Source organism: Triturus cristatus, chromosome 10 (genome assembly GCF_964204655.1).
Source record: "Triturus cristatus chromosome 10, aTriCri1.1, whole genome shotgun sequence".
Classification (NCBI taxonomy): domain Eukaryota; kingdom Metazoa; phylum Chordata; class Amphibia; order Caudata; family Salamandridae; genus Triturus; species Triturus cristatus.
The window spans coordinates 516,586,783-516,607,407 of NC_140593.1; the positions used below are offsets into that span (position 1 = coordinate 516,586,783).

General features: G+C 43.8%; 1 protein-coding gene across 5 annotated transcripts in view; it reads left to right on the plus strand.

Annotated features, from left to right (window-relative positions):
• The window catches only part of CNPY1 (canopy FGF signaling regulator 1), a 368,137-nt gene that overhangs the window by 119,538 nt on the left and 227,974 nt on the right, over positions 1-20,625 (plus strand). The window contains exon 1 of one of the 5 annotated variants that reach the window (XM_085631983.1): positions 18,998-19,100. The exons of the other annotated variants lie outside the window; for them this stretch is intronic. The gene's annotated coding sequence lies outside the window, so the exon portion shown is untranslated. Of the gene's footprint in view, positions 1-18,997; positions 19,101-20,625 lie in introns of those variants that run through there. 5 annotated transcript variants of the gene reach the window in all.

Below are 20,625 nucleotides of genomic sequence, written 5' to 3' on the forward strand. Positions count from 1 at the left end.
GCCTTCATTAAAGAGTTGGGAAAGTTTGTGAACATCTTAACGTTCCTAGACAAGGCCCACTCTTCTATCAAAAAGGTGGTTTCCGAGGGACTGGTCGAGGAAGGGGCTGCTCGATCGGCCACCATAACCAATATACTCCCAGAGGACAAGGCTCCAAGCAAAGCAACTACCAGGACCAGGCCAGATTAGGGAACTTCTATCCCACCAGAGGGCGGCGTTGCAAGCATAGACCATGCCGATGAGTGTCACACCTTCCCTTCTAAAGGTAGGGCTTGGACTTCCATCACGGGGTGAGCCTGGGTTCTCCAGACGATGCAGGGCTTCCGGATAAAGTTCTATGGGAATCCCTCTGAGCTCGTAACCCCACGTCCCATATGTTTCTCTGCGGCGAACTCCGCCCTGGTAGACCAGGAGGTGCAATCTCTCCTAGCCAAAGGGGCGATCTCTGAAACCCTTCCCCACCCCAGGGGGTTCATCAGCAACCTCTTCCTAGTGGACATAGCGGACGGTGGGCAGCACCCAATCATCAATCTGCATGAATTCAAAGAGTGGCTGAGTTATCGCCACTTCAAAATGGGAGGGTATTCCCCTTCTCTGGGATATCCTGACACCACGGGATTAGATGGCGTGTCTGGATCTCAAGGACGCCTGCCTCTTCCCACTCACAGGAGGTTCCTACAATTCTCCTGTGGGGGCAACACATATGAGTTCACCACTCTCCCCTGGGGCCTAACCCTGGCCCCTTGGTGCTTCACCAAGGTCCTCAGGCCGGTGGAACGCCTGCGAGCACAGGGGATGAGGCTCATCGTCTATCTCAACAACATCCTGCTGATGGATCAGTGCCCTTGGACACTCACTCAGCAACTCCAGGCAGCGGTCGTTCTCCTGCAAAGCTTGGGCTTCGTGATCAACGAAACAGTCTACCCTGGTCCCCTCCCAGAAGGTGATTTTTCTACGTTTCTCGATCGACTCAGTCGAGTCTACCCTCAGTCTTTCCTCCAGGAAAGTGACAAAAAATCCACCACGAGCTCCAGCGGGCACTAGCGAAACCATGCACCTCCCTCAGACAAGTGGCCCGCATTTTGGGGCTCCTGTCCTCTTTGATCCAGGCCATCTTTCCAGGGCCATTACACTACCGCGCCCTTCAAAGCATGAAGGCCGCTCACCTGCGCAGAGGCCTCTCGTATTCACAGAAGGTGGCATTGACATCGGAGGCCAGGGAGGAGCTCACCTGGTGGCTCGACAACATGGAGGCTTGGAACAGACGGGCAATTGTCGGTTCCATGCCGGATATTATCATAGAGTCTAACGCCAGCAGGCTAGGCTGGGGAGCAAGGTGTGGTGATTTCACCACGGGAGGTGTGGGGTCACCTCTAGAACAACATTTATATATAAATTGCTTAGAGCTTCTTGCAGGCTCCTTCTTGATCCAATGCTGGACCAAGGACTCGATCCAATCTTGCGTCCTTCTGAAGATGGACAATGTGTCATCAGTGCGATTCATAAACCACTTGGGAAGCACGCGGTCGAGAGCCCTCTCCGACCTCACCACCAACTTTTGGCAATATTTCCTGGACCGCCAGTTCTCGGTCACGGCAGAGTACCTGCCCAGTCACGACAATCAAGCAGCCGACTTCCAGTCACGTCACTTTCACAACGTGAGCCTGTGGAAGCTGCACGCGGGAGTGTTTGCAGATCTGCAGTACAGATGGGGTCCCTTTTCGGTGGACCTCTTTGCCTCCAGCCTGGTTCACCAACTGCTCAGGTTCTCAGTTGGAGACCGGATCCCCTGGCAGAGAGCACAGGCGCTTTCCTCCAGAACTCGAAGGAGGAACGGGGTTATGCCTTTCCCCCGTTCGCAATGATCACCGGGGTCTCGGCCCAAGTTTGGCGGCGGACGTGGTAACGATCACCCCAATTTGGAGATCGCAAATCTGGTTTCCGATTCTTCTGGAACTTTCTTGGGAATCTCCAATCCCTCTCCCCCAATTCCCAGCACTCCTTCTCAGTCCGGCTCAGCAGCCTCACTCACTCGTCCTGCAGGGGTCCCTCACCCTTATGGCGTGGTGGATTACAGGGGCCGAGGGTCGGTCGCAGGCCTTTCAGGAGCGGCTGAGAAGTTCATGTCCAAGGCCTGGGCAGACAGCACAGTTAAGCGGTACAAATCCATTTGGAGACAATGGTCTTGTTGGTGTTTGCAACTAGACCTCGATCCCGTGGCAGCAGATGTGACTCCCATCTGAATTTTTTAGCTTCTCTGGCCGAGGTAGGTTTGACGTACAGAACCATCAATACGTCCAGATCTGCCATATCCGCAGGTCACGTAGCGGTGGATGGATCCCCGGTGGGGGAACATCCTTTTATCTGCCGTCTCTTACTGGGGATAAGACTTTCTCTTCCCCCCCAGAACCAAGATATTCAGCCCTCTGGGATGTGAACCAGGTGCTGAGTCTTTTTCTCTCTTGGCAGCTGCATAGATTCCAAAATTAGCAATGCTCCTTTGCCTGATCTCTAGTAGGCGAGTGTCGGACGTCAGGCCCCTGGATGTCTCTGACAGGATCTTTTCCCCCTCCGGGGTTACTTTCACTATTCGTAGACGCACCAAATGTAGAACAAAATCTATCTCGTATCCAGACTTCCTGGATTCTCCTAAGTTGTGCGTGGTGTCCTGCCTCAAGGCCTATGAAGAGATGTGGGAGGAATTCCGCCCTCCATTTGAACGACAGCTTCTCATCGCTCTGAGGAATCCACACAGAGCTGTTTCCTCCCCATGATTGCTCGAAGAGTGCGATGGGTGATGCAGGAAGCGGGCATTGATCTGCAGATGTTTGTGGCCCACTCTACCAGAGGGGTGATGGCTTCTAAAGCATTTACCCTAGGGGCTCGCTTGGAGGATGTCCTCAATGCTCCAGACTGTTCTTCAGACTCTACATTCAAACGGTCTTACTTCATACCGGTTCTGGAGATGACCCACTTGGTGGTAAGTAAGTTTTAAACTAGCATAATCCTCGCCTCCAGTCCTGACATAGAATGAAAGATTTCCTAGCTATCGTAACAGAAAGTTTCAATTCTATTAAGGACTATGAGGTGAGGATTACCCCACCCAAGGTTCACCTATACAAGGAACCCCCCCACCCTAGTTGTGGAGTAAGTAATGCTCTGAGTATATCTCTAATCAATATAATGTCTCTACCTGTGTTGTTACTTAACAGAACATGACTGATTAATCCTCTCTTTCAGGGCTATTCTTAGCCATGGTCGTGTCATAAAATATGCGTTTTGGTTGCAGGAATGGACGCAAGCAAACAAGACTCATGAAATGCCCATTGAGGCTGACATCGCGCAATGAAAGAGGAGGAAGGGCCCGTGACAAGGGATTATGATCCGGCTGAAGCCCCCTGATTGGTGGACAGTGGACAGACGCTCTTCCTTTTGGACTCTATTGTTTTTTTTGTAATATTCCCAAGGCTTCATGGGAATGATATTGGTATTTTACTTTAAATGGCTGCTATTCAATAAAGTAAAGAAAGAATAGCATAATCCTCGCCTCCGAGTCCATAATAGAATTGAAACTTTCCGTTATGATAGCTAGGAAATTTTTCATTCTGCTCTCCGAAGTTTACTTCTCTTATCTTTTCTTATGTGTTGTATCCTGTAGTATTTAAGTTCTTTCAAATTACCACCGTGCTTTTTCACAAAAGTGCTTGGCTATGGAATATGAGAAATCCTTGTGTTTTTTATTGCACGTATATGTTGTAGAATCCTAAGTTTTACTTTGTTGGGTGTACTGCCCACATAGATCTTATTACAGATGCATTGTAATACATATACAACATCTTCCGTTTCATTTGATGAACTACATAATTTTCTCTTGTTGATTATTATACAATGCATACTCAGATTTATTCATCCTATGTTTGCAGACCTTGCATCTTGAAGATTTCGAAAAGCCTATTTTCTCTTTGTCTAGTCTCTTTACTTTTTTTACTCTTTGTCTAGTCAGTTTACTTTTTTCTTTGCTGTTGACATATGACTCCGTGTCAGAAGATTCCCTAAGGAGGCTGCTTTTTTAAAAGTGATTTCTGAATTACCCATGAGGATTTCTTTAAAACGTTCATCCATTTTCAGGATTTTCCATTTTTCTTAAAAATCTTTTTAAATGCAATATGTCTGATAAAATCCACAATGAAGCATACATTATTGTCTTTTTCTGACTCCTCTTTTCCTTTTTTTCTTATCACCAAAGGTTCCTCACATGTTATCATACGTGCTCTCTGTAGGGCATCCTTAAGAACGTCAGCTGGACATTCCTTTTGTTCAAAGCATCTCAACATTTCCACAACTTGTTTTTCTAAATAATCTCTTTCTGGATAGTTTTCTTTGGCTCTCAACAATCCTCCATACAGCACACTCCATTTCAATGCTTTTGGGTGCCCACTGTTTGTATGCAGTATGCTATTACATGATGCAGCCTTTCTGCGAAATGTACTACCCAGTCTTTGATTTTGATAAAAACTTCAATATCAAGAGAATATCTTTTTCTTCACTGATGGTATATGTAAACTATAGATTGATCTCATTTTCATTAAGGGGGGTGATAAGCAACTCCAAACTCTTTCTATCCCCCTCTCAAATAATCAACAAGTCATCAATGAAACAAGTCCACATCTTTATTTGTTCAAATATGTTCAGATTTTACTCTGTCCATATGACCTCTGCCTTCCACCATCCCATCATTATGGTTTGCATGGATTGGGACAAAAGAAGTTCCAATAGCAGTTCCCTGCTCTTGTTGATAGTCACTGCCATTGAACATAAATATATTATGGTGCAAGTAAAAGTTGAGCAGTTACATCAACCTGTCTGAATATTCAATATAACTGACTGATCTTGATCTTAAAAAGTGTCTGTATGCATTCATTCCTTGATAATATTGTATTGATGTATATAAAGAAACCACATGAGTGCTTGCCATGAAATAGATGTCACTGACCATGTCATGAGTGTTGCAATATGTGACGTCATCACCAGTGCATTGCGGGCGCACGAGTTATAGTTAGCTCAACTAACTATAACGGGCACATTTCTCTGGTTTTATATGAGTCAAATGTCCAACTAACTATAACGTCCCGAAACCTATGGTTTTTTAGTGAATTTCAAAGTTTTTTAAATGCTAATTCCTTACTATAATGTCTGTAAAACCTATGGTTTTTTCAGTGAATTTCAAAGGTATTCTAAATGTTAATTTCATATTTTAATATTTATAAAACCTATATATTTTTGTAATATTTTAGAACTCTATTATCCTTTTTTTTAATTTTAAAAATTATGTAATATTTTATATCTTCAAAAAAAGTATGTATAGCTTTTATTTTTTGTGAAAACTGGAGTCCTGTACCGATAGTGTACCATGCTCCATCAGCACGCGAATCCTATCCGCCATATTGCTAAACTCGTAAATGATGTGCATTTCGTATCCGACGGGTTCGTGGCACTGCGTACCGCGTAACATCATATATGTATGAGGTCGCGCCAGCTGCTACTTTGGTATGCGACGGGTACGCAGTACCAAGCGGCGCATTATGTCATGTACGTATGGGGTCGCGCCCGTTGCGTATGCGACGAGTGCATACTGCCAGGCCCTGTGTTACGTCAAAGACGTATAGTGTCGCGCCGGGTACACCATTCCCTCATTTTTTTTTTATGTCTCAAAACTATATCTAAATAAGTTTAAAGTGTATATGAGAGCAAGCGATAATCTAAAATGTTTTAAACATTTATATATTTCTAACTGTAATAAACTTATATTATGATAAATATATTTTCTCAAAATCGCATCGGGTGCGTCCTCGCGTGCTCGGTGCGCGATTGCCATGTGACCTTAAAAACAAGCATTGGCATAGCCAATAGGTCTCGCCTTTGTGACCTTATAAGTGTTTAGTTATCCAGCACAATATCCTTGGTGCAACAACATCAAGTGTTGCATGGCTAAATACTTATAAGGTCCCAAAGGTGAGACCTATTGGCTATGCCAATGCTTGTTTTCTAATAACGGTTGCAACCCTAGCCCCAACTCTGCCTTTCTGTGCCACATCACCATGACTGGGTGGTAGGAAATGGGATACTATCACACAGATCTTTAAATTTGATTGGGGTGGGGCAGTTTAAAACACTGAATATTTTTTTATCTCTGAAAAAGCAGATGGCATGTGCACCCACCATTAACTCCCTTACTCTAAATACTTAGCTACTGGTAGCATGGAGGATTCTCTGACATTGAAATGGAAGTTTAACTTGATTTTTCAAACTGAAATGATTTGTACTGCATGAATCCATGGGTTCAGCTGAAGCAAAATGCAATTTTTATTGCTAAAGTGATGTCACACAGGCGGGCGACAGACGAGCACAAGAGACACACTAGAACTAATGCTTTAGATGGAAATATAGACGTTTGGGTACCCTCTATCCACATTGCCTCTTTGCTACCAAGACTTGCTGGCACTCTCCTATTAAAAGTATTGCATCATTGTTCAGAAGTGCTGGTGCTCTCCCTTTCAAATTCAAGAAGTGGATAATCAGCACCTGCTCATCAAAAGAACTGAGAAACAATATTAGATTAGAGAGCAATGATCTAAATAAGAATATGCAGATGAACACAGAAGGGTTTCCGACACTGAAATACGAACGAGTTACTGCAACAGCAGTCAGTCCAATGACTACAGCCGCAAGAACTACTCATGTTCCAGAATGAAACAGAAGCCATAGTGAACGTGTAAATCTATTTCGCGAACACTCGTTCGACGTAGTATACGCCGGTGATAAATGAAAATAGACCATATGGGAAGGGTAGTCCAGATAGGAAGATACTTCATTTGCCGTTGAACTGTGGGAGAGTTTTTATTTTTATTAGGCAAAGTCTTTTGTTTTTAATAGAAGGACAGGGATTAATTAGCAAGTATGTTCCGCTTTTAAAGATGATGCAATTGGTGGGTGGGAGGAATAGAATATACACAAGCACAAAAAATGGCAATTTCCACTTCCCAAATGAGGGACAGTGTGTCTAAGTAGGGGGCATCGGCCCGGAGCCGTCGGCCTGTACACGTTTCCAGCCAGCGGTGTAGACCCAACCCTGAGTGTTCAGTTAGCGAGAGGGCACTTTCGCAAGGGCGACGCCCCATCCCATCTCCTCCTGCTCACTTCAAAGCGAGGAATGCCTCCGGTGGTGATGCCACCTCCCTCGCTCTGAGCGCCGAACCTGAAGCCGCCAGCCGAGCAAGCGCACAAGCCTGGGAAAAAACAAGACAGCGGCCGCGAACGGGAGTTGTGTGCGCACGCGTGCGAAAGTGAACTGCAACAGAACTGAAACTGATCGCGCTCCAGATGGCGCCTCGGACGGTGAAAGCTGTCGGCTGCGCGCGTGCACGCGCTAGGCCACCAAAAGCATGGGGTAGCACTTTGAAAATCCCACTTACTAAATGTCTCGCAGAGCAGCGCATGCGTTGACTCTAGCGAGACCTAAAAAGTATTTGATTGGTTCATAATATTTCCCATTGTAACAGTTGGAGGACCCCACCCATTTTAGTCATTCTCTCTACAGCGTTTGATGAGAGACACCTCTTCTGCTTAGAGAGCTTTTTTGAAAAGTTTTTTCCTGTGTACACATATCTTATAATACACACAACATGCAACGAACATCTTGATCAATATTCATGGTCTATACCGTAGCCTTCCACCTGTGATAGCCATGCACCTAAAAGTTACATAACCGAAGTTTCCCCCACTGCCAGAGGTAACATGGTTGCATACGCAGTCCACAGCACAATGTAATGTGGTACAGTCCAGGGGCAGTATCATGCATAGATAATGAACATACGGACACAGATAGATAGTGGAAGTGGGTACGGGCACGTGCACTCGACTCCTTTTTATTACCAGGGTCACATATCCAGTGACGTCTGGGCTGAATGCATGTGGGGTGAGTGTAAACCAGCCCTCAGGGAATGGTTGCTGCTAGCATCAACTACAATAGTAATCATTGGATCACGCACAGAGATTCAATAATAAAAGGGTCAATAGTTTGTGCTGCAGTAAGGTAGGGACAGTAGATGTGAAATAATACACAAAAGATTCTATCGTAAAAGAACCATAACTTGTGGTATACTGAGATACAGGCAGTAGATCTGAAATAATACACAAAAAGATTGTATCATAAAGGGTCCATTAGTTCTAGTGCACTCAGATAGCCACATTAAAAGCATTCAGCATGTGCACAGCCAGCGATGATCCGTGCTGCGGGCGGGCCATACTAGGAGCAATGTCTGTTGCCTACAGGACTGCATCATCTGCAATAGCAACTCGATCTGAATTGTGAGCACTGCTGTCTACAGTGTAGGCCAGAGAGAGCAGTCAGCAAGGGCCCACAGCCACGTGGCGTTGACTTGAGCTGTCCTGTTTGCAGTACACGAAGCAACAAAATGCGTGTGCGCAGCCTGCGATGATGCGTAGTGCGGACAGAGCGCACTGGAGCAATGTCTTTTGCCTACAGGACTGCATTATCTACAATAGCGACTCGATCTGAGTTGTGAACACTGCTCTCTGCAGTGTAAATTTAAGGCAGTAGTCAGCACAGACATCCATGAATACTTTTTCTCACTTCCTCTTCACAAAATACAACAACATAACTTACAAAAAACTCTGCAATAAATAAATCAAAACTATTTGAATTGCAATCTCTGCTGTCCACAGTGTACACTGTTATTCAGTGTTCTTTACCACTACCAAGAAGAATTTGGTCATTGTACTAAACCTATAACTCATCTAAAAAAGTTCTTCAAGCAAATATACTAAAAGGATATTGTGTATATTTCAATAGACGTTGTAGTTAGTTGCCTACTGGATTCCGTAATTTAACAATCACCACTCGATCTGAATTGTGAGCCCTGCTGACTGCAGTGTAGGTCAGAGGCAGTGGTCATTAACGCCTCACAGCCACGTGCCGTTAGATTCGAAAACACGGAGTCGGTTGCACCTGATCGGAGGGGGTACAGAGAAATCATCACAGACTTTAACTTCTGACATCCTCAATCATAGAATCAAGACCCCGTTTCACTGTTCGGACCTGCTGTACCGCGGTGTACTCCAGCAACTGCAGTCAACCAAGCCCAATAATCATGTCCAGCAGTTAGCTACGGAAGCACAGAGTGTGAAGCGCCTCAATGGAAGGAGTTCTGTGAAAACCAAGCAGCAGGTAAAATTGGACATCGTCCATTGTGGGATCTAGACACCGTTCCACTGTTGGTACCTAGAGTTGGTTGCACCTGGTTGAAGGCAGTACCTTCATCTCCACTCTCAGATGCAGTTCTAACATCGTCCACTGTGGGATCAAGACACCGTTCCACTTTTGGTACCTGTTGGACTACTGTGTTAGTAGTATACACAGCACTCCACGGTGCTGGGCCTCAGGCTGGGCGCTGTGTGCCTGTGTCGCGGTAGCCAGCGTTGATTTCAGAAGCCTTCCCTGCTCGCAGACCTCGGCCCAGGAGCTTCCGCCAGCACGTGGTGGGCCCCCTTTCACATACGACGGTGTTGAAAGGCGAACTGTGGGGCATATGTGCGTCGCAGCGGCCATGACGGTTTCTGGGTACCAGTAGTAGAGCATTATTCACGCACCCACCTTCGCTCACGGTGTCAGCCTCGTGGCGGTGTAAGCTGCACAGACCTGGCAGACACATTCGCCATTCCGGAAGACAACCACACCCAGAGAAACGTGCCTTTTATTCATACCCCTACGCTAGCCTTGCGTACACCGAGCCAGCCCACTACGCTAAAGATTTGGGGGAGGGAGTGGGCACATACGTGCTATGTTTTCGTAATCTTCCCTTCTGACTGTACTATCATGTTTGCGTCCACTGTCCACTTCACTCAATAGATCATCAGTGTATGTTGACATGTACATGTCTGTGCTCTGCATACTCAAGTCTCTCCGGCACATCCCCTCAACACTTTGCATTGTATACTTTTATAATCGAGAATCACTTGCCACCTTCACACATACTTTGCTCCCATCTCTCCCCGCATTCTGCATTGTGTGGCAGAGGTGCCATGCCATGTTTGGTTTGTGTACATGGCTAGCCACGGTTCCCACAGTACGTAGTGTTGTTGTGTCTGCTAGGTGTACATGTTGTTTGTCATGTTGTATGTGATTATATAAGGTAGCGCGTTTATTCACGAGCAGTGGTTTCTCCCATTTACATATCGCTGTCTTAAAGAGGATACAGAAGTTTTTTTTCACAGGTGAAAAGTGTGACCACAATGGCAGTCATTTATTACTATGCAAGACTGTCCAACTGCACGATGTTTCTAAGCTTACAGCCCCCAATTTTGCGTGCTTTGTTAGAAGCACGCCAACTCCCACAATCAGACCAACATTCACACAGCTTTCTACCAGCAGTTATCTGGTTCTTAATAACATAGACTGCTACGGAATGTGAGCTGGCATACCGTATGTCCTTACTGTTTCAAACCGAGTAACTTCCTGTGGCAATGTCTTTTCCCACCCACACAAAGTAACTCCCACAGTTCAACTTGGCCTTCAATACCTACTTTGAAAACAGATTTCATTAAACTGAGCAAACTTAAAGCGCTTTTGTTTCAAACAGAAGTGTCCTTCACTTCTGCAAAAGAAATTTATCGACTGCAGATAGCACGAACTTCAAGTAAAATACAGTCCCTTTTAAATACGAACCTCCCATAACACTTTGTGAATTGTTACACAATTTTCAACACATCTGACACTCAAGGTCTGGCACATTTTTTAACACTGTCTACTCTGGCCTTGTCACAGGCTTTCAAACTGTTTTTGGTATAATACCAGACTTCATTCATTCGATCATCTCTGGAATAACAGGAACAGTGCCCATAATTCTTGCTCTATTTGCAGCCATCCTACTACTATTTTTGCTTGTAAAAAATGGCAGCGCTCCCTGTGGTAACAATCATGTCCGACAGAATACGCCTCTACGCGATGCTACATCAATACCATGAAAAAATGGAACAACTTTTCGGCTGCCTGCCTCTATCTATTATCGGAGCCAGCTACAACATGACATTTATTTACACATATGCAATCTGCGTGCAACCATCTTTTTATTGCAAAACTTGCCCATTCGACTGGCGAATAGATCTATGCCTTGCCAACATCCAAACAATCGCTCCCGATATCCAGCAGGTAATGGAGTATCTTGAAAACCATGAACATGATTGTTCGATTAGTGGAGCAATGGCGGCTGCAACGCAAAAAGGTATCCTGGCGGAATGGGATTTCAGCGCAGCCGCGAAAGATCTCCTGCAACGTGCGACCTTTGACAACATCGCAGATTGCCTGCTAATTCAAATTGTCGCTTCAACATTCGAAGAACATTACTGTCCCTTCGAGGATATGAATTGGATCGCTTCGCTTTTCTCACACGATGGCAACAATTGCCTCTTGGAACATTATGCATCAAGCCGCTGAAGAACTTCCGGACTGCAATCTCCAAGACTTGTAAGAAATTCACGTTATCCTTGGATTGATTTTTTTCCAACGTTTTTTGCTTTTCCTATATTTTAGTACACTTCAATTGAACTATTTTCATATAATAACTTTCTAAGTATACTCAGGATGGAGACGTAAGGGGCAATAATGATAACAGAGTTTAAATGCCCGAGTATACTTAGAAAGTTATTACATGAAAACAGTTCAATTGAAGAGGGCTTCGTGGATAACAGGCAGGCAGAGAGATGTGTGCACAAAGAATAGACATAGTTTCAAAATGGATGTCGGGTTTAAGCTAATTTAGCAAGTAAATAGCGTATTTGCATAGGCCATACATCACCCGACAACCATTTTGAAACCATGTCTATTCTTTGTGCACACGTCTCTCTGCCTGCCTGTTATCCACGAACCCCTTTCACACAAATTAGCTCATCCTCAGCCTCTGCTCACAAGCTGGTGATCAATATAAAAAAACACGACTTTGTTTAGAAACTAGTTGGCACAGTCTGGTAGTCGTATCCTACCTTTATTTTCATTATAGAATTTACTCATTCATGTCTAATAGCTATTGTTTATGTCACATGGAACTGTAATATTTAATGTGCAATTCACTGATGCAGCAGCTTAGGTTTGAATACAGCAGAAGCGGTTGGAGTTTGCCTCCGCTCGATGCCTTAGCTCTTGCACAAGAATGTTTTTTTGAAAGGGCTGAAGACCCTAATGTATGGTTTGACGAGAAGGGTACCGAATGTGCTTCTGAGAAGCGCAATGTTTGTGTTCCTCCTCAAAGTTCCGATGTGAGTAGAACTATTACCAATTCTGACACGCACCAGATTGAATCTACTGTAGAAGAGATTGCTGACTGTTCTGCTGTTGATAATTTTGTGTTACAAAAAAGGAGTACCAGGGTACCTAAGAAGTTTGATGATTACATTTTAGAATATTTTTTTTTCTTTTTCTTAAAGGATACATGTGGTAATCGTATCCTACCTTTATTTTCATTATAGAATTTAGAGTCATTCATGTCTAATAGGTATTGTTTGTCACATGGAACTGCAGCATGTAATGTGGAATTCACTGATGCAGGAGCTTAGGTTTGAATACAGCAGAAGCGGTTGGAGTTTGCCCCAGCTGGATGCCTTAGCTCTTGCACCAGTGGGTCCATTTATGGCACTTAAATAAATACACTTTTTATATAACTTGCAGACTCCATCGCTTTATTACACACAGCCACTTTCTTAGACACACATGATTTCACCATTTGTCTTCTGTGACATTACAACATTCTGCATTATATTTGTCAAGACGCCATGGTTTTGCTCTACTATTTCTACCGATGATGTAAAATCATGCTTAGTTCGACAGAGTCCTGTAAAGTATCCACGATGGCTGAGATTGGCCCCAACTTGGAAGACTTCTCTAAAATCCATTTTATATGGATTAAGCGTTTCTTCCATCCTTCGGTAGATCAGCCCCTCGACTTCCTGGAAGTGTTCTCGGTCTAGTTGTTTCAGTCGCGAGACACTTCACTGTTTACAATGCGCCTGCGCGGGAATCGCGCGGCGCACTTCAACTGATTTCAAACTCCGTAACGGTCGCTTGTCTTGAAGGCGCCCGACTTTTTCCTGAGGAGAGTTTTCAATTGACGATATGAGGCCCGAGATATCTTCCTATTAGGGAAGTATTCAGAGACTATTCCTTAGTATGCTCAGAGTGAATTTTTATGTGCATTTTCTCGATGTTCTTGCAGTGCATGTTTTCAGTCAACGGATATCCAGTCAGCCTTAAAGTTCCCGAAGAGAGAAGACGTTCGAGTTGGAGAAGAGCTTCTGTGAAGAGAAGCCTTCTCCCCTTTTAAGTAAGCGTGTTCAGGTTCAATTATTCATTTGAAAGTCAGCTGAGATACTTCAAAGTTTGAATCCTGGTTGACCAAAGAAACTGCCTTCTGGTATATTAAAGACAATCTTCTATAGACATTAAAAGCAACTTTGAGATTTGAGTAACTTGGTTGCCCATACGAACAGCCAAACATTACTGAAGAGACAAGCTAGTGTCTGAGAATAGAATTGGGCACAACGTCTTACAACCTGACGTTTTGGCGTTTCCATCACATGAAAAGACTCTGGCTAGAGTACTTACTTTAGGACATTAAAGCTCTGAAGACTGATCAAATAATAAAGGCAAACACAGATAGAGAGAGGCTAAGTCTCTGGTGAAGAAGGGTAAGATACTCAGCAGGTGAATTAAATAATAAAAGTAGCCACATAGTTTTGAGGCAAGAAGAATTTAATAAATGTGTTTTATTTCAGGTATCTTCCACTAAAAGTCTATCAAGAAGAACCAGTGTCCTGAGGCAGTCTCTCTTGTGTTTGTCATCCACTTCCCCTTTCCCCCCTGGCTAAATTCAGAGGCAGCTGTTCTCCATCTGTCACTGGGTTTGGAAAGAGGGAATAGAGGGCTTGGTCATCTGTTCCTGGGGAGATCGCAACCCTCGATTTGACAGATTGAAGTGCCTTCCTCTTAATTGAGGAGATTAGATCTCCCCCTGAGCAGAATGGCGGATGGGGTAGATTTGACGACCCTAGCTTCCATTTTGGAAGGAATGCAGAAACAACTAGATGGTGCGTTAGAAGAGAATAAGTCATTAAAAGAGGAAGTTAGGAGATCTAGTCAGGAATCTCTGCAAATTAGACAAAAATTAGATGCATTGGTGGCCTCTGGTTCGGGTCTTAAGAGTCAACAAAGTTTGCCAAGTAACTTATCCCCTACAGACATATCCACTCAGGTTATACATGCAGTCTCACCAATTATTCCATTGGCGCCTCCCGAGAGATTTGGTGGGGACCCACAGAAGGCGCAAATATTTTTGACACAATGCTCTCTACATTTCTTGTGTCGGCCAGTCATTTTTGTGGAGGATCAATCAAAGGTGGCTTTCATTCTGTCGTATTTGAATGGGGATGCAGCAGCCTGGTCAATGTCTTTAGTCACGCAAAATGACCCTATACTATACAATTTCAATGACTTTAAAGGAGAATTTTTACGAATTTTTGATCGGCGTTCAGCCTCACAAGCTACAGACAATGAGTTACTGGAGTTAAAGCAGGGCAATCGGGATTTGGTAGCATATCTGGCCCAATTTAATAAATTGGTTGTGGAGTCAAAGTGGCCGGACGCTAAGAGAGCAGCGATATTTTATAGGGGTTTAAAAGATGAGCTGAAGGACGCCTTGGCACAGATTCCCAGAAGACCAACCGAAATCTCTGAACTGATAGACTTGGTGCTGCAAATTGATCATCGATTGAGTGAGCGCCGACATGAAAGAAGAAGAGACTTTCGCCCGCTTCCACCTCGTTTTGATCGAATGAGGACAGAAGTAAATAAGCCCTCAGAAAATTCATCTTCAGAAGAACCAATGCAGATAGGATCAATAAGAGGCCCTTTATCTAAAGAAGAAAAGGAAAGACGAAGATCGGGAAACCTGTGTCTTTATTGCGGCCTCTCTGGTCATTTCGTCAAAGATTGCTCGAAGAAACCAAAATCAACACAGCAGGGAAAAGACCGGCTTCACCTGTAAATGGAGTTGCACAGGTGGAAGCGAATTTAAAGTCAGCTCCAAATGTACAGCAAGTGGTAAATACCTTACAATCTTCAACTCCTCATTTAGTGGTATCTTTAACAGCAAGATTTCGTGATCAAGAAGTGAGAGAGGTCTCTGTGATGATCGACTCTGGGGCAACCGGAAACTTTTGTGATATTAAATATGCCCGGCAAATTGGAATCAAATTTGTGGAGAAACTGGTTATGGAAGCTGTCAGAGCTGTAGATGGTACAAACTTGTCTTCTGGACCAATAACTCATGAAACTGAATTGATTCAATTAACAGGACTAAATGGCCATTCTGAAATATTAACGTTAAATCTGATTGATGCTCCTCAATTTCAGCTGATTCTGGGTCTTCCTTGGCTAACAGAACATAACCCTCGCATCGACTGGGAGAAGAGAACAATTACTATGGATTCAACCTTTTGTAAAGAGAATTGTTTTTGCGAACAGCACAAGTCGTTAGAAGAGTCACCAGCAAGGAAATTAGCTAGTCGTCCAGCCTTGATTTGCTCTTTAGAAACAACAGAGATCCCTGTGGAATATAAGGATTTGTCGCCAGTGTTTGATGAAAGAGAGGCGGAAAAACTTCCCCCTCACCGTCCCTATGACTGTAAGATCGACATAGATCCTGGGGCTGTTTTGCCTTGCAGTAGAATTTATGCATTGACGGAAACGGAAAATCAATATCTCAAAAGCTATTTGGATAAATTTTTGGCGAATGGATTTATTCGCCCCTCAAAGTCTCCAGTCTCGTCCCCTTTATTTTTCATCCCAAAGAAAAATGGAGAGCTTCGGACCTGCATTGATTATAGAGCCTTGAATCAAGTGACTATAAAGAATCGATATCCTCTCCCATTAATTTCAGTTTTGCTAGATCAAGTGAAGAATGCGAAAATCTACACCAAATTGGATCTACGTGGGGCATACCATTTGATTCGTATAGCCTCAGGCGACGAATGGAAGACAGCCTTTCGAACCCGTTATGGTTTGTTTGAGTATCGAGTGATGCCATACGGGTTATGCAATGCTCCAGCGGCATTCCAACATTTTGTAAACGACGTCCTTAGAGAATTTTTGGACAGAATTGCTGTCGTTTATATTGACGATATTTTGATCTTCTCTGACAGCATAAAAGAGCATGTTACCCATGTCAGATTGATTTTAACCAGATTACTTGAGAACCATCTTTTCGTGAAACTGGAGAAGTGTGCGTTCCATGTCGAAAAGGTGGAATTTCTGGGGTTTGTGTTATCTCCAGAAGGAGTGAGCATGGATAATTCCAAGGTGAAGGCAGTGCAAGAATGGCCCTCCCCAAAAAGTGTGAAAGAGATTCAGAGCTTCATTGGATTTTCAAATTTTTATAGAAGGTTCATTTCGAATTTTTCTCACAAAGTAAGTCCTATCACACGTTTGTTAAGAAAAGGAGTTAAGTTCATTTGGGATGGAGAAGCTGAAGAAGCCTTTCAGTTTTTGAAAAGATCATTTACGCAAGCTCCGATTCTGTTACATCCAAGAGCAGATGAACCATTCTATGTAGAAGCAGATGCCTCCGATGTAGCAATCGGCGGTATTTTATCTCAACGTCACAAGGATACTGGCCAGCTGCACCCTGTGGCTTATTACTCCAGAAAGTTAACTCCTCCTGAATGCAATTATTCGATTGCAGACAAAGAATTGTTGGCTGTGAAAAGTGCCTTTCTTGAATGGCGGCATTATTTGCTTGGAGCAATGCACAAGGTCACTGTGTACACCGATCATCGCAACCTCCAATTTCTCAAGTCAGCTCGGACATTAACGGCCAGACAATTACGTTGGTCTTTGTTCTTTGCTGATTTTAATTTTGTAATTACATTCAGACCGGGTACAAGTAATGTCAAAGCTGATGCTCTTTCAAGAATCAACTCGGACTACCCAGAATCCAATCAAAAGGAGCAGGCAATAATTCCGGAAGAAAAGTTTATTGTGGCCACTCTAAAAGTTGACTTTTCAAAAGAAATCCAAGAAACAATGTCAAATGAAGAGATGATTCACTGGGTGAACGAAGAATCAGAGAGAGAAATCAAGAATGGTCTTCCGTACTTAAAAGATCGTCTGTATCTTCCAACTAAGGAGCTACAAGAGAAGGCCTTGAAGTTATGTCACGATGAAATTCTGGCTGGGCATAAAGGAGTACAAAAAACCTTGGAATTGGTGGAAAGAAATTTTTGGTGGCCAGGCATGAAACCTCAAATACGACAGTATGTTGCCACCTGCGAGAGATGTTTGCAGGGAAAGTCTGATCGTAGGGCTCCCCAAGGGCTTTTGATGCCTATGCCAACTCCGCCACATCCTTGGCATACTGTTTCAATGGATTTAATTGTTGACCTCCCTCCTAGTCAAGGGTTTAACACTATTTTGGTGATGGTAGACATGTTTTCTAAAATGGCACATTTTGTTCCATTGAAGAATATCCCTAGGGCTCCCGAACTGGCTCAATTGTTTACCCAACATATAGTAAGGTTGCATGGAATTCCCAAAGTGTTGGTCTCCGATAGAGGGTCGCAATTTGTTTCCCATTTTTGGAAGTCCTTCACAAAAAAGTTAGGGATTGACGCTCGTTTTTCCACCAGTTTTCATCCAGAAACTGATGGCCAGACGGAGAGAGTCAATCAAGAATTGGAGCAGTACCTCAGACTTAATTTGATGGATCAGAAAGTTGGGTGGTCAGAATTAGTGTGGTCAGCGGAGTTCGCTTATAATAATGCCAAGCATTCCACTACTGGTTATTCACCCTTCTATTTAAATTTTGGTAGACACCCCAGTTTAATCCTTGAGAAAGAAGAAGGCCCTGTGCCTGCAGTAGAAGAATTTGTAAATAGAATTCAAAGATCTGTAATTCTAGCTAGAGAGAATATTGAAAAGGCAAAAAACTCTTATAAAACTCAGGCTGATAAGAAGAGAAGAGAGAGTTCAGTTTTTAAACCTGGAGACAAGGTTTGGTTGTCCACAAAACATCTAAAACTAAAAGAAAATCGAAAATTCCAACCCAGATTTATTGGCCCATTTAAAGTAAGCAAAATGGTAAATCCAGTGTCAGTTAAGATCCATTTGCCATCCCATTTCAAAATACATCCAGTGTTTCACGTCTCTTTGCTAAAAAAGAACCCGCCCAATTTGAGAGTCCACCCTCTCCCAAAACCAGTAGTGGTAGATTCTAGGGAGGAATTTAAGGTACATGAGATTCTAGATTCAACCTTCAGAAAAGGTAAACTATATTATTTGATCAGTTGGAAGAATTTTGGTCCAGAGGAGAGATCTTGGGAGCCATATACCAACGTTCATGCTCCCAGACTAATTCGAGACTTTCACAGGAAAAACCCTACCAAGCCAAGATTGAAGGGACGTCTTTTGGTGGGGGGTACTGTCAAGACGCCATGGTTTTGCTCTACTATTTCTACCGATGATGTAAAATCATGCTTAGTTCGACAGAGTCCTGTAAAGTATCCACGATGGCTGAGATTGGCCCCAACTTGGAAGACTTCTCTAAAATCCATTTTATATGGATTAAGCGTTTCTTCCATCCTTCGGTAGATCAGCCCCTCGACTTCCTGGAAGTGTTCTCGGTCTAGTTGTTTCAGTCGCGAGACACTTCACTGTTTACAATGCGCCTGCGCGGGAATCGCGCGGCGCACTTCAACTGATTTCAAACTCCGTAACGGTCGCTTGTCTTGAAGGCGCCCGACTTTTTCCTGAGGAGAGTTTTCAATTGACGATATGAGGCCCGAGATATCTTCCTATTAGGGAAGTATTCAGAGACTATTCCTTAGTATGCTCAGAGTGAATTTTTATGTGCATTTTCTCGATGTTCTTGCAGTGCATGTTTTCAGTCAACGGATATCCAGTCAGCCTTAAAGTTCCCGAAGAGAGAAGACGTTCGAGTTGGAGAAGAGCGTCTGTGAAGAGAAGCCTTCTCCCCTTTTAAGTAAGCGTGTTCAGGTTCAATTATTCATTTGAAAGTCAGCTGAGATACTTCAAAGTTTGAATCCTGGTTGACCAAAGAAACTGCCTTCTGGTACATTAAAGACAATCTTCTATAGACATTAAAAGCAACTTTGAGATTTGAGTAACTTGGTTGCCCATACGAACAGCCAAACATTACTGAAGAGACAAGCTAGTGTCTGAGAATAGAATTGGGCACAACGTCTTACAACCTGACGTTTTGGCGTTTCCATCACATGAAAAGACTCTGGCTAGAGTACTTACTTTAGGACATTAAAGCTCTGAAGACTGATCAAATAATAAAGGCAAACACAGATAGAGAGAGGCTAAGTCTCTGGTGAAGAAGGGTAAGATACTCAGCAGGTGAATTAAATAATAAAAGTAGCCACATAGTTTTGAGGCAAGAAGAATTTAATAAATGTGTTTTATTTCAGGTATCTTCCACTAAAAGTCTATCAAGAAGAACCAGTGTCCTGAGGCAGTCTCTCTTGTGTTTGTCATCCACTTCCCCTTTCCCCCCTGGCTAAATTCAGAGGCAGCTGTTCTCCATCTGTCACTGGGTTTGGAAAGAGGGAATAGAGGGCTTGGTCATCTGTTCCTGGGGAGATCGCAACCCTCGATTTGACAATATTCTTCACGATTATTTCTTTATTCCTGCTTGCTAAAACACTGCATTCGAGTCTTCACACCGGTAGGGGTGAGTAGTTCGCTTCCCACTCCCTGTATAGTATAAACACATACTAACACTACTTACACAGGTATGCTACAGCGGCCAGTATCCTACAGCGCCCACAGCACATCACTTTACAGCAATCAGCTCACGGCTTAGGCTCACGGTTTGATCCCCGAGTCTTCAGACCGGTAGGGGTGAGTAGTTCGCGTCCCACTCCCTGTATAGTATAAACGCATACTAACACCACTTGTACAGCTATGCCACAGCGCCCAGAGCACATCAGTTTACAGCAATCAGCTCACGGTTTAGGTGCACGGTTTCATCCCCGAGTGTACCGGCACCTCATCTCAGCACCATCTCACTCTGGGCAAAACAGCACTTTCACATCGGTGGGGTGAATACATCGCTTCACACTCCCTGTATAGCACACCCTAAACACCCCACAGAGCTCACAGCGCTCCTACCCTCCTCTTTCCTATTTTTTCGCCCTTTTTTCCCCTTACTCGCTTCAACGGAATCACAAAATGACTGCCAACACTTCCTAGTTGCAACCTTTCGTAGCCAATAACCAGCAAGCTCGTGCTCGTAACGCCTCAGCCAATCAGATGGCAGAATTCCCAAATATCGATATCTGTAAATTTCGATATTTATTCAAAACTACTGAACGGATTTACATCTAATGAACAACAGCGTGCTTTCTAGACCAAGACCCTTCTCCCTGCCAAATTTGGGGTAATTCCGTTCACCCGTTCGACCTGTAGCCTTGTCTAAAGTTTCCTATGGAAATTGCATGGAGAAAACACGTTTTGGGACCCCCCTTTTTCTCGCCCCCCCC